At 32.9% G+C, this 16,002-nt stretch overlaps 1 long non-coding RNA gene across 1 annotated transcript; it reads left to right on the top strand.

The window, feature by feature from the left end:
• Positions 1-8,146: 8,146 nt before the first annotated feature.
• On the top strand, positions 8,147-11,427 carry LOC123527913 (uncharacterized). The gene is made up of 5 exons (XR_008371238.1): positions 8,147-8,688; positions 9,469-9,528; positions 10,334-10,393; positions 10,739-10,796; positions 11,027-11,427. It is a non-coding gene; the product is annotated as an uncharacterized LOC123527913 (long non-coding RNA).
• The last annotated feature ends 4,575 nt before the right edge of the window (positions 11,428-16,002 follow it).

Raw genomic sequence — 16,002 nt, 5'->3', positions numbered from 1 at the left:
AAGTGCATATATTAGACATCCTTAACTACTTGATAATTGTTAAAACAACCCATGGCATAATTGACTACTGTTACTTATAAAATATTCATGATCATTTTAGTGATAGCAATATAGTTCAATGCAACTAATGAAAATTAGATTCAAGTCTGCTGCGAGTGAAATTATTTCAACGCTATCCTCATCTACGGTCTGACTGTCTGTAAGCAGAAATGGCACGGACTCCTGTTATACAGGAGCAACAACACGTTGATCTCTTAGTGAAAGAAAAAGAATAAAACTCTTTGTAGTAGGTTTCAATTCCCAATTAGTTGGTAATTTCCTCTCCGACATCATAGTAGCAACTACACTTTCTTTGTTATATCCTTTGTCTTTTTGTGAAGTTTTAACAAAGTCCCTTTAATAGTTTGTTTTTGAGTTATGCTCCGGAGAAAAGCGTTATAAGTAAATCAAATAAAAAGAAAATAATAACTAAAAATTAAGCACTTTCTCGATATTCCTCTGTCATTGTGTGAAGATTTAAATTCCAATTTAAAGTCCATTTAATATTTTGAGGGTAATGATCCGGAGAAAAGTGTTATGAGTAAATCAAAGAAAGGGTAATAATTGTGGACAAATGATTATCATATGCCTTTTCGACCACCTAAAAGGGGGAATTTAAATATGGTTTATGCTAAATTAATATGTTTGGTACTGATGTATTATTCTGATGCACGACTATTCTGAAGTATAAGGTTAGAATAAACTTAAACATCAAATATCTTACATTCGTATTTTATTCCTCGTAGCGATTGACAAAACGTTGACAGTTATATATTGATAAAAGATAAACAGTAAGGGTCGATTTCCCGTACGCACACAGCACCTCAAAACAGCCACAGAGTCGTGAAACGCAAAGGCCATCAACAACAAAAAGAAACTGTAACGGAAAAATCTTAGATGGGTTGCTCAAAAAATCCAACAAAAAGTACATTTTAATTATATGCAAAAGAAAAGAAAAGAGCGTGGGGCGGTGGAGGGTAAGGGGAAGATAAAAGGGTCGGGTGTAGGGGGAAAGTGGAAAAAAAGAAGGATGAATGTTCAACAGGGAAAGTCACGCTCCTAAAACGCAGTCTCCCTACACCGTATACCACAGCAGCACAGACATGCATGTACACAAGACAAACACAGCTAGCATAACGGATAAACAAACAGACAAGTAAGAAATAAACAACACAGTGGGCACCGCCAAAGACACACATATACATAAGTAGGAAAAAACAATAGTGGAGCACAGCCAAAGGACGACCGTTCGTCTGTTAGTTTGCTTTATAATACATCCTCCCATCCGTCCGTCAGTCAATCTACTCATCTGTATTAGTATAGAGAAACAGTTATGATTAATAAGTTTATTTTTCACTGAAATTGAAAAATACTAGAAGTGGACTGTACACTTGCCGATAATTATTGGTGTTTCCCGAATGCCAGCACATATTTCAACTACATGTATTACAACAAATCATTTATAAAATAAATGTTTCCGATGTCATTAAAAATGATATTTAATGAATAAAGGCTTTTTACACATTGAATTGAGGAATTTTTCTGTATCAAGTAACTTCTATCTAAGTTTAGTAAATATTTGTAACAACGGCATGTGTTTTTGAACGTGACTGATGAGCCCCATTAGGCTATGTTTTGTAGATCTATAATTATCTAATTGCCTACTAGTATATCTATTTTTTAAATAACTTTATACACGAACATATACATGTACTTTCGCTTCACTTACATACACGACACTGTTATCTTACCTTATTGTTTAATTTGCACCTTATATTGCCCAACCTTCTACGTGGTCATAGGCCTTTTGTGCATTACTTTAATTTCAGCCATTGTTATTTTCTTCATTCTGGTATGTCCCTGCGCCCGGATAAAAGAAAGTTGGCACTCATTCCAAAGAGTTGAGACAAGTGATACTGAATTACAGACAAGGCGCCAAAATACAGACTAAGATACTTATAATTAATTCTTTAAATTGAAAATAGTTGTTCAAAGTACGTGTTTGCCCAAAAGCTTTAATGTTTTAACATATAACAACACAACTTGAATGTAATTTTTGCTATTGAATATGTAAACAATATGACATAGATCTAGTAGAAATACAGCAATATAATATTAATTCTCAAATAGCATTATAACTTACAAACAATATTATTCTTTTGAATTACCTCTGCTATTTAGATACTTGTTAATGAGGTTAAAAACAGTTGTATCTGCTTTATTGTGGTACCTAATTCCAATTGAATCCCAATTATAGCATATTCAAATACAATATTTAAGGTAAATGTTTTCACATTGATATAATGTAAAAACAGTTTATCGAGGCCAAAAGATTTAGTCTTACCTGAAATTTGAGCCGCGCCCCTTCATGTTCCACGTACAGCCTTTTACGTGTTATGTACCATTACATAAGTTTTAAAGGTGTTTGTTAATATTCGTATTCGATCTTGACATTGGATTTAGTAAGAATATTTATTTCAATATATAATATATGTATATAAAAGATTTATTGACATCAGCGACATAGTGTATGCAGATTGGGAATCTTTGGCGATCGGAATAGAATTAATGGCGGCACATACAACTGTTAAGCACTTGTCTGAAGGTCAAAACAGATGTGTCGCCTGTTCAAGTTTCGCGACTGTATCGATTTTTGGCGTCACCAAAATGTGGGCAAATTTTGTAAATATAACTTTGCGTATCAAATGATTAACTTAAGTAACACAACAACATTTATTTTATATTATCATCGTTGTATTTCATTCTAGAATATTTTTGTTTAATGCATACATATTTCTAGTTTGCATAAATTTGTTTCATATTTATTTACAATTGTACATTAAAATATACGAACATCATAACAAGCAATCTTGCAAACAACTCTTATGTTTCCTTCCCGATAAATATTCTTTTTATCTTTAGTAGAATATTTTCAAAATTTGAGATATATATTTTTCATACAATACCAATATGTTAATTGAACAAGATTTGAGTCTTTTGATTAATAACCTTGAAACATCTAGCTTCCATTGTAACTAGTTTGTGACTCAGTTAAGAATAGATCTTTTTACAAATGCTATCGGTTGCTATGCTATTTCCCGGATGCTTTGATTTTAATGCGTATGCGCTCTTTACGTGTGGCAAAAAAACGCTCAACGATAAGTAAACCTACATAAAATTACCATTACATTACGAATTGTTTTACCACTATTAAGATGATTTCAATCAAGTAATTTATAATGGCCGCCAATTTTAATTTGCCACGGACAATTATTGGCAAAAACGTCAAGTACTTCTACAAAGGCTTTGAACTTTAAAATGGTACTGAATGATAGCCCATATCTACCATATAGCAACCAACAACTTTCATCATTCTAGTATTATTATTTTAATAGATATTGCTATTATAATATTCTGTTTCCCATGGGAAATGGCCGATTTCCTATGGGAAACGGTCATTTCCCATGGGAAAATGGCTTTCCTACGGGAACGGTGTTTTCCCATGGGAAACATTTGGGCATAATGCTTTGATTAAAGACATGTGTATTATTAATCATATCTTACATGAAAAGTCGGCTTTATTCTTAGTTTCGTCAGAAAAGAACAAGCATTCCCAGTTTATTTCCACACATCATACAAATATAAAACCTGTTCCTTACATTTAAAAATGTCATATTATCTTTCATTTTATCTAGTTTTTACCACAACTTCAAATAGTTGTTGTATATATTTTTCTCCGACTTTAACGACATCTACCACGAATTCTTTGGGGACGCGGCACCTTGTCACTGAAGTTGCTGTTTTAAGTAATATACCGGAAATGATTATGTAACTGTTATACAAATGACATGATAAAATATAGGTCACCTTTGTAATTAAGACCCTAACATAATTTCGAGGATTCACGATTTCTTGATTTCACGAATTCACGATTTCACCATTAAATTTCACGATTTCACGAATTCACGATTTCCACTTCAAGAATTCACGATTTCTCGATTTCACGATTTCATAATTGTCAGGATACTGGTTATATGACCCAGGGAAGTGCCTACGCCTTTAGTATCTTGAACAATAGTTTGGGTCCAATCGCTAAGGTGACTATGTCTTAGAGGAGCTGACAAACGATGTAGAATGTCCTTTGTTAAAACGAAGAGCTGGTGAGACCAAATATCTCATATATAGAATTTTCCTCTGGCTACCTTGCCTAAATGATTCGTGTACCAATGATTCGTAAATGATTTCTATTATGAGCTAGACAATTTCAGGGATCAGGCAAATCACTAAATGTTCCAAACTATCAATATTCAATTAAAAATGATTAGCTCAAACTCCTATAGGCTGGAGACTCTATACTTGACTGGTCTTTTTGTTGAAGTTCCCGTCAGACAATGTCTTTGAATTAACAACATACGAGTCCTATCGCATAGATGCTCGGCCTCTGTCCTCTCAAACTCTATAAGATTGCCCTGACTCCTGGATGCTCAGCGCCTATATGCTATCATATGTAGCATTCAACTACCATATAGGTATTATCCCCGATGCCTTGGCTGTACTTCGCCAATAATGCTGAACCGTCTATAAGCTGGAACTCTCCTACTATCTCAGTAGATTACCAAACTCTCGGTCTCTGTCTCAGCTTCCCGATGCTCAGCCTATATATGCTATCGTCTATAGCATTCAATTACCTTTAAGGTAAAACTCCTATGCGCTGGCCCTATAGCTCAAAACCTTATCGAAATTCTGCTACTCTTCTTTAGTCTAAGAACTTCCAAAGTATTGTTTTTAATAATTTATCCGCCCTGACAGGGTAACTGCAATAGTCTCCTTCTCAAGGTACTGGGATAAATTATTAGTTGAATCCTCGATGTGTCTTCTTCAACCGCTGGATACTGAATGAACTCTCTATCATTCATCTACCTATTTATACCCCAGCAGACGTGCTACTTTTAGAACTTGTTTCTGATTGGTCCAAATTTATACATTGTGTCTTACAACGAATACCTGCTCTATCAAATATCTGGTTCCCTTTAATTTTTGTATATGGCATAATGTGCGAAGCTGGGACCCAGTCATTCACATAATGAACCCAAATCAGCCACAAATGACCCAAATTCTATTAATTACAGCAATTCAACAATAATTATAGCAACGACAACATGAAAAGGGAGTCAATCACTATCTGTGCTTATGTGTTACGTTATCAATATATCAGATTTACAAATTATTCTGACAATAGCCCCCTTCTCAAGAAAATACTCTAAGTTTTTCATAAACATGAAGAATAATTTGTAAACAAATCTCTTTTTTTTTTTTTTGTTTTTTTTTTTGTTTTATTCTATTTCTTGATTTTTTGTGTTAAAATCAGTCACATCATATTCTGTTTCAAGTAATCAATTATTGTCTACTTAAATAATCAGCGCATACATTTTCTGTACCTTTAATAGATTCAATTTTGAATCTGTAACACTGCAAAAGCAATGCCCATCTCATAATTCTTGAGCTTTCTACTTTACATTTCTGTATGTAACTCAATGGGGCATGATCAGTCTGCAGGATGAACTCACTGCCGTACAAATACTTCTGAAATTTCTTAACACCAAAAACTATTGACAAACATTCCCTTTCAATTACCGAGTAGTTCCTTTCACTTTGGAGCAATTTCTTACTGGCATATGCTATGGGAAATTGTCCATCTTCATACCTCTGAAGAAGTGCTGCTCCAACCCCAGTATCTGAAGCATCACACTGTAATATAAAAGGTCGTGAAAAGTCTGGTAACCGTAAAATAGGTGCTTGTGTAAGCAAGGTTTTCAAAGTATGAAAAGCTTTGCCATGTTGTTCTTCCCATACTACAGTATTAGGTTTCCCTTTCTTGATTAAGTCGGTCAGTGGTGCTGCAACTTTGGAGTATGATGCTATAAATTTTCTATAATAACCAGTTAGGCCAAGGAAACTCCGCACTTGTCTCTTAGTCTTAGGTTCTTCTGCATTCTTTATACGCTCTAAATTTATCATCTTCCATCTCCAGCTTATCATTTCCGACTTTTGCCCAGTAAATGAAATATTATCATATCCTATGAGACACTTTGATGGTTTTAGTGTAAAGCTTTGCATCTCTAACCCTCTTAAAAATATTTTGTAACATTGAGACATGTGTGTCCCACGTTATGGTGTGACCTAAAATATCGTCCACATAATTGTCAGCATGTTTGCATCCTGTCAATAATTTCGCATCATTTTATTAAATGTAGCACCAGAATTTATCATACCAAATGGCATTTTTCGGAACTGGAAACTTCCCTCAGATGTTGTGAAGGCTGTCAAGTGCCTAGATTGCTTCTCGACAGGAATCTGCCAGTAACCTTTGCTGAGGTCTAATTTTGTGAAGAATTTATCTCCATGAAGTTTTGACGAATATCTTCATCATTTCCCATAAGGCTCCGTATCAAATTTAGTTATAGAATTCAACCGCCTAAAATCAATACAAAATCTGTTTGTATTATCTGTCTTTTTCACCATAAACGATAGGGGAGTTGTATGCAGAGGTGGCAGGTTCAATAATCCCAGCGTTTAACATGTGTTGAACCTCTTGGTTAACCTCATTACGTTTCGCATATGGTATGGGGTACTGTTTGACTCTAACAGGTTCTATGGTTGTGAGTTCGACCTTATGTTCTACAAGATTCGTCGTTCCAGGACTTTCTGTGAAAATGTCTTGATATTGTTTTATAAGCGACCTAATTTCAGTAATTTGGCTTTCAGACAAATGAGGATTAATTTGTGCATTTTCATATGTTTCTGACCCTCCTATTCTGACAAGGTCGAGCAAATTTTCGTCATCAACTACCCCAGTCTCTGTGCTAACATCGGCCTCGATCACGGCGACACTTCCTGCAAAAATATCTTGTCTTTCTTCGTACTTTTTGAGTTAATTGATATGGTAAAGTCCTTATTTTGTCACCGACCTTTACTTTATAATCCATTTTATTGACTACATCTACTACTTCATAAGGTCCTTTCCACTGGAGCATCAGCTTATTGTGATTAGTTGGTAACAGTAATAGAACTTTATCACCGATCTTCAAATTTCTGTTTCTGGCACTCTTGTCATAATGGTGTTTGTACGTTTCTTGTGCTGCATGAAAATTTTCTCTAGCTACCTTACATGTTTCCTCCAGCCTATTCGTAAGTCTAATACATACTCATATGTGTTTCTCGTTTCTGGTGTTTCAGCTTCAGTCCAAGTTCTTTAAGGACTTGCATAGGTCTCTCTGACTGTCCTGCCATAGAGAAGTTCAAATGGTGAGAATCCTGTACTTGCCTGTGGAACCTCTCGATATGCAAACAGTTACGGCTGACAAATAATCTATCCCAGTCTTTTGTTTTTTCTTGACACATCTTTTTCAACATACTCTTTAAAATACCATTCATACGCTCACAAAAACCATTGCACTTTGGGTTATACGGAGTTGTGAACAATTGTTTCAGGCTGATCAGCCTACAAACTTCTTCCATCAGCTGTGAGGTAAACTGACTTCCTCTGTCACTTAAGATTTCGGATGGAAATCCTACTCTGGAAAATATATCTAGTAAAGCTTCAGCCACCCGTTCTGTCTCAATCCTAGGTAATGCAACTGCCTCAGGATATCTTGTGGCATAGTCGACCACGCTAAGAATATACCGATTTCCTTTCTTGAAATAGGAGCAATAGGTCCTATTAAATCACAGCCACCCGATGAAATGGTGTCTCCATTATTGGCATATCTCCCAATGGAACCTTTCTAACTTTTCCTTTGGGATCATTTTCTGACATATATCACACGACCTACAAAACCTTGTGACATCACTAGTTAACCCAGGCCAGTAAAAACTTGTTTGTATCCTATCAACTGTCTTTCTTATTGATAGGTGTCCTCCAACTATTGATTCAGTATGTAACATACTTTACACATGCTACGTTACCATTTCAATAACCTTGTTTTGTTACATCAATTATTTAGAAAATATAGGTCAGACAGCTTTGATCTGGTCTTAATGTCTCTCAGTGTTTTGTAGAGTAGTATTTTATTACTGTGAGGGATAAATATTTTTCTACATTAAGTATTTTAGCAAAGGCGTACGTAGGATTTATATAGGCAGATGGCCCCCGATTTTTGAAAAATAAAAAGATCGATGACAGTGTTAAAAATCGACAGTTTTCATTAAACAAAACTTTAAACTACCGAACTATGTCGTTTTTAATATTAACACATTCTCAGTATTGGTGTAAAATGAGTTCAAAGTACGAACGGTACTGGCATTTTGTGTTAAAATTGCTGAATTCGGCCATTTCAGACTCAAAATTCGCTTATTAGCAACCCTTGCTCCGGTTAACAATTTATAACAGCTATTAAAATTGTTAATTCCATTTAATATTTTCCTAACCAGAAACCGGAGCAAGGGTTGCTAATAAACGAATTTTGGAAAAAACGATAATATTTGTTTGGCCTTTTTCACGTATACGAGTAGCCTCCCTTGAAGCTAGGTGCTCGTTGCCAGGCAATATTATAGGTGGCGCCACTGTCAACATGTGGATGTGAAAACGAAAGTAGATTATTTATCGTGGAATAATTACAATTGTTTACCCTTCTACGTGGAATTTATATGGTAAGTAGATTAAATGCCATTTTGTTGTGTTAAATAAACCAAAAGAGTATTCATTCGATTCCCTTTCAATGGAAAACAAGCAGAATTATTGACACACGAGTGTCACAACGATAGTGACAGTGACACACAATAACTTGCAGTAGTGATTAGAGATATTCAACATTTCTGTATTTTCGAATGATTATTTTCAGCACTTGATTATTAAATTTGACATCGTTAGAGCTTCGGACATACATAGTAACCGGACGATGTTTATGAAGTCCACAACAATAATGACATAATTTCATAAAAAGTTAAAATAAATGGACTGGGAAGGGATGTCTGTTAATTTATCACGCTTAAAACGGTGGTGTTTTGGTCATAACTGTCCACCTTGATAAGACTGCAAAAGAAAAAAATCTACTGACATGTAGTGTTTACATTTTGCATTATTTTTCTGATTTGTTTATAACAGTAGATTCAACCTGATGAAAAGATGAAAGTGTAGACTCTACTCATTGAATTGCATACATGATCACTGTATGAATAGTTCATATTTACTGAAAGTAATGAAGCAGTAATTTGACAAATACAAGCAAACAGATATTGTTCATTGATTATTAAAATATGGAATATTTTTTCTGATGTCCTTCACAAATGAGACAAACCCTTCAGGTATAAAATAATGCTTCACTGTCTGCTTCATTGTCAACAGAATATGATTGAAATTGTAAAGGTCTTATCAACATTATTATTGTGATGTCTTGCACTAATCAGTGTTTGTTTTGTATCATATTTCAGGTAATGGTATGAATTGAGATGATTTATTTAGTTACCTTCAACTGGTCAGTGGTCAACAAGGTATGTCTTTTTGATAATTGTAAAATTTTCATTACACAATTTTTCTTATGATATAGGCTTTCCAAGTTAATCTCCACAGTTCTTTAACCATCTATATACTTTGTTTCTACTGAAGGCATAAACACTTAAATAATTATTCTATATTCTGTATATCCAGGGTTGCAGAGTATTACAAGGTCCTTTTGAAATTTCATTGACCTGTATTTTCTAGAATAAAAGGAAATGTTTGTCATATTTATGCAAGAGTAACACCAGATCAACTATAAGACCCAAGATATAGTACTTAGTGGTGTTATGACTTCTGTTCTCATGACACATTCTATACAGTGAAAGAGCAGCTGCTGTGGAATGCCAGTCTGATACATGTACCTATCAGGACATTACCTTTTAATTCAAGAAAATTGCTCTGAAATTCATTTTGTGACTTTATATCTATAAACCTGAGGCCATATTCATAAAGCTTCTAAGATTAATTTCATTTAAGATATTCAATATTTTCTTGTATTTTCATCTTATTCTATATTTTCATCTAAGATTGAATGTAAAATTTTATTTGATGAATATTAAAAGATGTTTAGTCATATTTTGCAAAACTGTTAATAATATTGCTATGAATTTGCCTTTGTAGTGTGATGAATGCTGGTTATATGAAGGCATTGTTTTTATTCTAAGCATTGAAAGTGTTAGAGACTTGAAGTTGAAATATTTTCTGAAACATTATTGATTATGACCTCTGTAATTAAATTAACACACAATTATGCATATTGGTTATGTCATAAATTATTCTTTGACTTTTTTATTTCAGATAGTATTACTGTGTGTCTTGAAACATTGAATGCCCCAAAACAACCAGTATGATAAGAAGGTAATTTAGAACTCTTCCTTGCCTTTCATGATCACAAAACACAAAACCTGTAACTGTGGAATTGAATTGAATTACCTAAGGAAGATCTGATAAATAAAACTTCAAAACACTAATTATGCTCTGATGTACACACAGATTGTACCTTGCATTTTTGTTTTTTGTAAAGATGAGAAGATAGTACATGTATATATTTGTTTCTGAACAAGATTCAGAATCAATTTTCTATAAACTAGGACAAAAGCAGACAGATTTCAATATATGTCCTAACAAAATTCAATATTTCAGTAACTCCTTTTCAAAAGGATATATTAAAAATTTATCAAGTTGCTTTATATTACATTACAGGCCAGAATTTACAGCTTCCCAAAATGTTGAAAGACTAAGCTGTTTTTTCTAAGGACTTGTGAGTATTTTGAGTGTTTGATTTCTCTTTTTAACCCTATGATTGAATATTTCATTTCAATTAGTGATGGCACTTTTTCCAGTAATTTGCATCTACCTTTCAACATGTTTACAAGGGACAGCAAAATAGAGATGTATCTTTTCTTAAAATTTTAACATTTAACATTTTTTTACACAGAAAGCAAAATATTTTAAATACTTTGAAAATTATTTTTATTTCTTTTATTCTAGGTATACTATCTAGGTTGAAATTAGCCATAGACAATGAATTTGGAGGTGCATGCTGGAGCATCAGAAATTACAGACTTGGAATAGATATTAATATACAAGTAACATTTACTGAAAAGTGACAAATGTTTATGTTAATAAAGTGCAATATCCATGCTTGTAACATTTACATGAGGGTAATAGTTACAGTGTTGAAAGAGACTGCCAGTGTTACATTTCAATCTAAGTTACAGTGTGGATGCTAATTCTAAATTCTTGATAGTCAAGTGTTTTTAGTAACTTATGGATACTAATTATTTATCAAACTGTTTAATTTATCACATTCCTACATCATTATTTTACATAAAATGTTTGTGGTTATATAATATATGTTTATATGGTAATAAATTTTGTTTCTGTGTAAATATCTTTGTTTTTGAAAGTGATAATGAAACATTCAGTGACCATCTTCTGTCAGCAAGTTATTATAAATGCAACAAAACTGATGAAAAGTTATCCAATTACTTTTCACAGGTTAATATTGAATAACAGAATACACATAACATTGTGTAGTTTTCCTATCTAGTATCTGAGGCAATTATAAATTAATTGCTAGATTAAATTTTTTTCACAAGGGTAAGATTTTTTTTTTTTTTTTTCAGATATATTTTATTTTTGTTTAATGAAGAGTTAAATAGAAATAATGACATGTAATAGTTATTTTTGTCAAATAGATTTGATTATAAGGAATAACAACTGAAAGAAAATAATTTATTACATTCTTTATAGAAGTTTTCCATACTAAAAATGGTAAGGGGAGGCATAAAAATAGTGGGAGTGGATGATAATCTATCAATTAATATAGTATGGCCTTACATATATAAATCAATAAATATTTACTGGCAGTAATATTGATTAGGTATGATGCACCTGTATGTTAAATATATTTTTTTTAAATGGTGCTTTGTTATGAGAAAATAAGCTGATATATACAGTCTAGAGTCTTCTAGTAAGCTGCATAATCATGCTTGGAACTAGCTTCATATGTCCTTTCTTTTGAAATCATAAACTTTACTTCATATAAAATAACCAAGTATCAGAATTATATGAATGTGTACACAACTGAAAAAGCATTGCATTCATTTTCTTAAGTAATAGTTAGCATTTGGTTATTACTCATATTTGGCTTTCAATAACTGGAAAGGGAAATCAATAAAAGGAATTTATGATTATACACAAAATATGGAGAAGACTGAAAGCAGTAACTGATCATTGCAATAATAGCAGAATACTTTAGCTTATGATTGTCAAAATTCATTGTAGACTAATAGATGAACTGTTTCTTTAAGGTGCCAGTAGGTTAAATGTCAATATCACAGTGACCCTATATAAGACTGAAATATTTTATTATCAAAAGCTGAATGATACTTAATTTTGCCCATTGTCATCAGGCTTTAAATGTAACAGATGAATAATTTGGGGTCAGTAGATCAAAGATAAAGGTCACAGTGACAATTAGATAAACAGTGATTCAGGTTATATAAGCTTGAGAACACTTTGATATACTATGTGCAGTAGATGACCACTATAATAATTTGGCACATAGGTCAAAGTTCAAATTCAAACCATACTGAAAATAAATGTAAGTTACATGCCCAGTCACCACTGACAGGCCATCATGGGAGACATATAATTTTGTCTTTTTTTTCTGTTGCCATTATGAGACCAGCTCTTCAATTGGCTCTCTTCGAACTTGTGCAGTTTCTACTTATTTTTCTCCAGTATTAGTACCTTAACCTTTGAAACCTACATTTTCTCTTCTGTTGCCATGGCAATGAAAATTTTTTTATACCTTTTTCGCATGCAAAACAAAGTGAGTGGATTTAAATCCATTTTATCACTGCTAACAGTTTTATCTTTATAATTAAGTTGTGACAACAAATGATGAAAACTTACCTTATCCTACGGAAACATTATTAAACAGATTACCACATGACCTGTTACCATGGCAACTGAAAGGCTATTTTCTGTTTTCTTTACAGGAGCATTGTGAATTGTCAGTTGTAACAGTGATCAGCCCATAAATGTCCAAAAATCAAAATATTGAAGCCATAACATGCAAAAAGGTTAAAAAATGCTAAATTTTAGCCCCGTTGCCATGGCAACTGAAAGGCTATTTTCTGTTTTCTTTACAGGAGCATTGTGAATTATCAATTGTAACAGTGATCAGCCCATAAATGTCCAAAAATCAAAATATTGAAGCCATAACATGCAAAAAAGTTAAAAAATGCTAAATTTTAGCCATGTTGCCATGGCAACCAACAGTAAAAGTACACCTTTTTTATTCCCAAATATACCAGACCAAGAATTCTTCCTCTGAACATGATTTTAAATTATACTTTGAAACGTTAACAAAAATAAAACAATAAAATATTGTTTTTTAAGAAATTTTTAGTTTCAGGATTCCAGAGAGTTATTTCCCTTAGTTAGAACCGTTTCTATGACAATTCTGTTATCGGGTTATACATGTTTGAATAGCCTGATGGGTTTACATTAATATTTTAATTAAACATTTGTAACAGTAATCATTTATTTTTTTATTTTTCCAATTTATTTAAGTATACCCCCAAGACACGATAATGCTTTCTTTCACAACAGCACATAATGCAAACATTAAATTTTCCATAAACAATTGTCCTTGCAGATTTTAATGTTTATTTTTGGAAAATACATGCATTTAGGTAAAAAAAGGCATATACTTTATCATCATTTTGGTGGGGGCCAAAATCGGCCCAAATCCTACGTACCCCTTTGCTTAAATTAATCTATGCTGAAACAGACATCTCTGAAAAAGGGATATAACTAAAACCGAACAACATGATGAACTAAATTGTGATCAATAAACTTGTGTTATTTGAGCTGAAACACATGAAAATATAATGTAAATACTTATTTGAAGGAGGAATCTGTTTATAACATACTTAACACATGTTACGTTACCATTCCAGTAATCTTGTTTTATTGTATCGTTATTTTCTCAGAAAATGGCAGAGGAATATTTAGATATCAAGTTGTTAAATACTTCTACAAAGTAGTACAGCTCCATACTTTCCAAGCAGTGAGATTTTTTTTCCATAACGGCGCTTTTAAGTACGTTACCACTTTACTTTGATGTATTTAGAAATATCTATGAAGAAATCTGAACCATTGATTTCAATATTATGATATCATGGATTTGTTAAAACTTTAAAGTATTAATTCTAAATTCTTTCTTCACTTTTGTCATCAAAGAAATCATCTGAAACATTCATTGCACATTCAATGTTCCTTTTTTCATTTTGAATTAATGCATCTATCAGTTTAATTATATTAATATCTGTTTCTTAAAAATGTTGTTCTTTTATTTGATGGTTTCAATATTGTTGTCAATACTTACATTTTACATTGATTATATATTTTTATGTATATATTCTGTATATATTAATAATATATACATCCCTGCTAACATTCATACACTGATAACAGGGTTACAATTTGGGGCTTCCTTTCATGGAAATTGTTTCAATGGAATATCTATCTCGTCTTGTCATTTTGGGGAGGCTGCGTTTTTGGTACGTGGCATTCCCTGTTTGATATTTGTCTTTGTTTTTTTTTTTGTGTTATTGTGAAGCGCATCAATGCAGTTATTTGCGTGAGAAATAAAGCATGTTGTTCTTTAGTTTCAGAAACACATGAACTGTATTGAGATATTCACGGGCTTATTGATGAAATATTCACTGTTGAAAAGCTGCACTGAACAAAAACTAAAAAACAAAATGAAATTTCAGGTACTTCAAGTAATCTTTAGATTTAAACTTATAGCCTAAAATTGGAAAAAGTCAAGAATGTGAATGATATTAAGTCTATGAAAACCAAATTGTTAGGAAAACAATCACATAATGCTATTTAAAACTGATAGAAAGATACTGAGTGCTGTATGAACGAGTTACTGAAAACATTTTGTAATAGACTTTAAGAAGATTATTTTGAAGCAAAGATCTCAACCAAGCAAATAAATAGCAAACTCAGTTGGATCATGGCTGTTTATGAGAGGTAATGAAGTGTGAAAAGCACCTTACGCCCCCTAGCAATGGCTTAAGAGGATTTCGATTTTAGTATGGTCCGAAATGACTAGAAAATCAAACAACACTGAAAGTGAGTACTAGGGGACATTTTACAACCATCATATAATAATATATTACAAAACACTGAAATACTTTTAGACCAGAACAAAGCTAATTAGTACATTTGAATTGATTTGAAACTTAGAAAATGTTATTTTTAACAAAATTTGGTTATTTTGTAACATTCTCATTAATATTCATGAATATGCAAATTAGTTAATATAAAAATGCTGCTTTTCAAAGGTCAATGACTATGCTCCATTTTGACATCATTTTTATTGTTTTATCACAAAAACTGACAAAGATATGACTGAGTATCATCTATATGGTCGTCCTTTTCAAAACTGAATGGTTGCCACGGAAATAGTGAAATCAGATATAGTTCAAAAGAGTTTGTTTTTCATGGGAACATTTTTTATTTTGAAAGAGTTGGTCCTGCCAAACAATTTGGTACCTATGAAAAAAGTCTAGGGTGGGGGATGCATGGTAGACCTCATTGGCTCCCGTACTATAAGGGCTTACCAAAAATCGTTTAAAAAGAGGCAGCTCTGTACATGAAGCCAAGAAGCTCAACAAAACCTTTGCAGAGCATCTTGGACAAACCACTACTCCCTTCACTATTCAAGATCTACCAGAGCCATGGAAACATGACCAATCCAACCTGACTATACGTACCAATGTTCCTGGTCTTGCCCCAGGTACTTCAGATGAAATGACCAAGCTATCCTTTACACAGGCCATGATCCAAGACACATATCCGTCAGAGACATGGACACATGTGTACACAGACGGCTCAGCTTCAGCTGCAATAAAAGACGGAGGAGCTGGCATCTTCAT

Source organism: Mercenaria mercenaria, chromosome 6, assembly GCF_021730395.1.
Source record: "Mercenaria mercenaria strain notata chromosome 6, MADL_Memer_1, whole genome shotgun sequence".
Lineage (NCBI taxonomy): Eukaryota > Metazoa > Mollusca > Bivalvia > Venerida > Veneridae > Mercenaria > Mercenaria mercenaria.
This window is presented reverse-complemented; position numbering and strand designations above follow the sequence as displayed.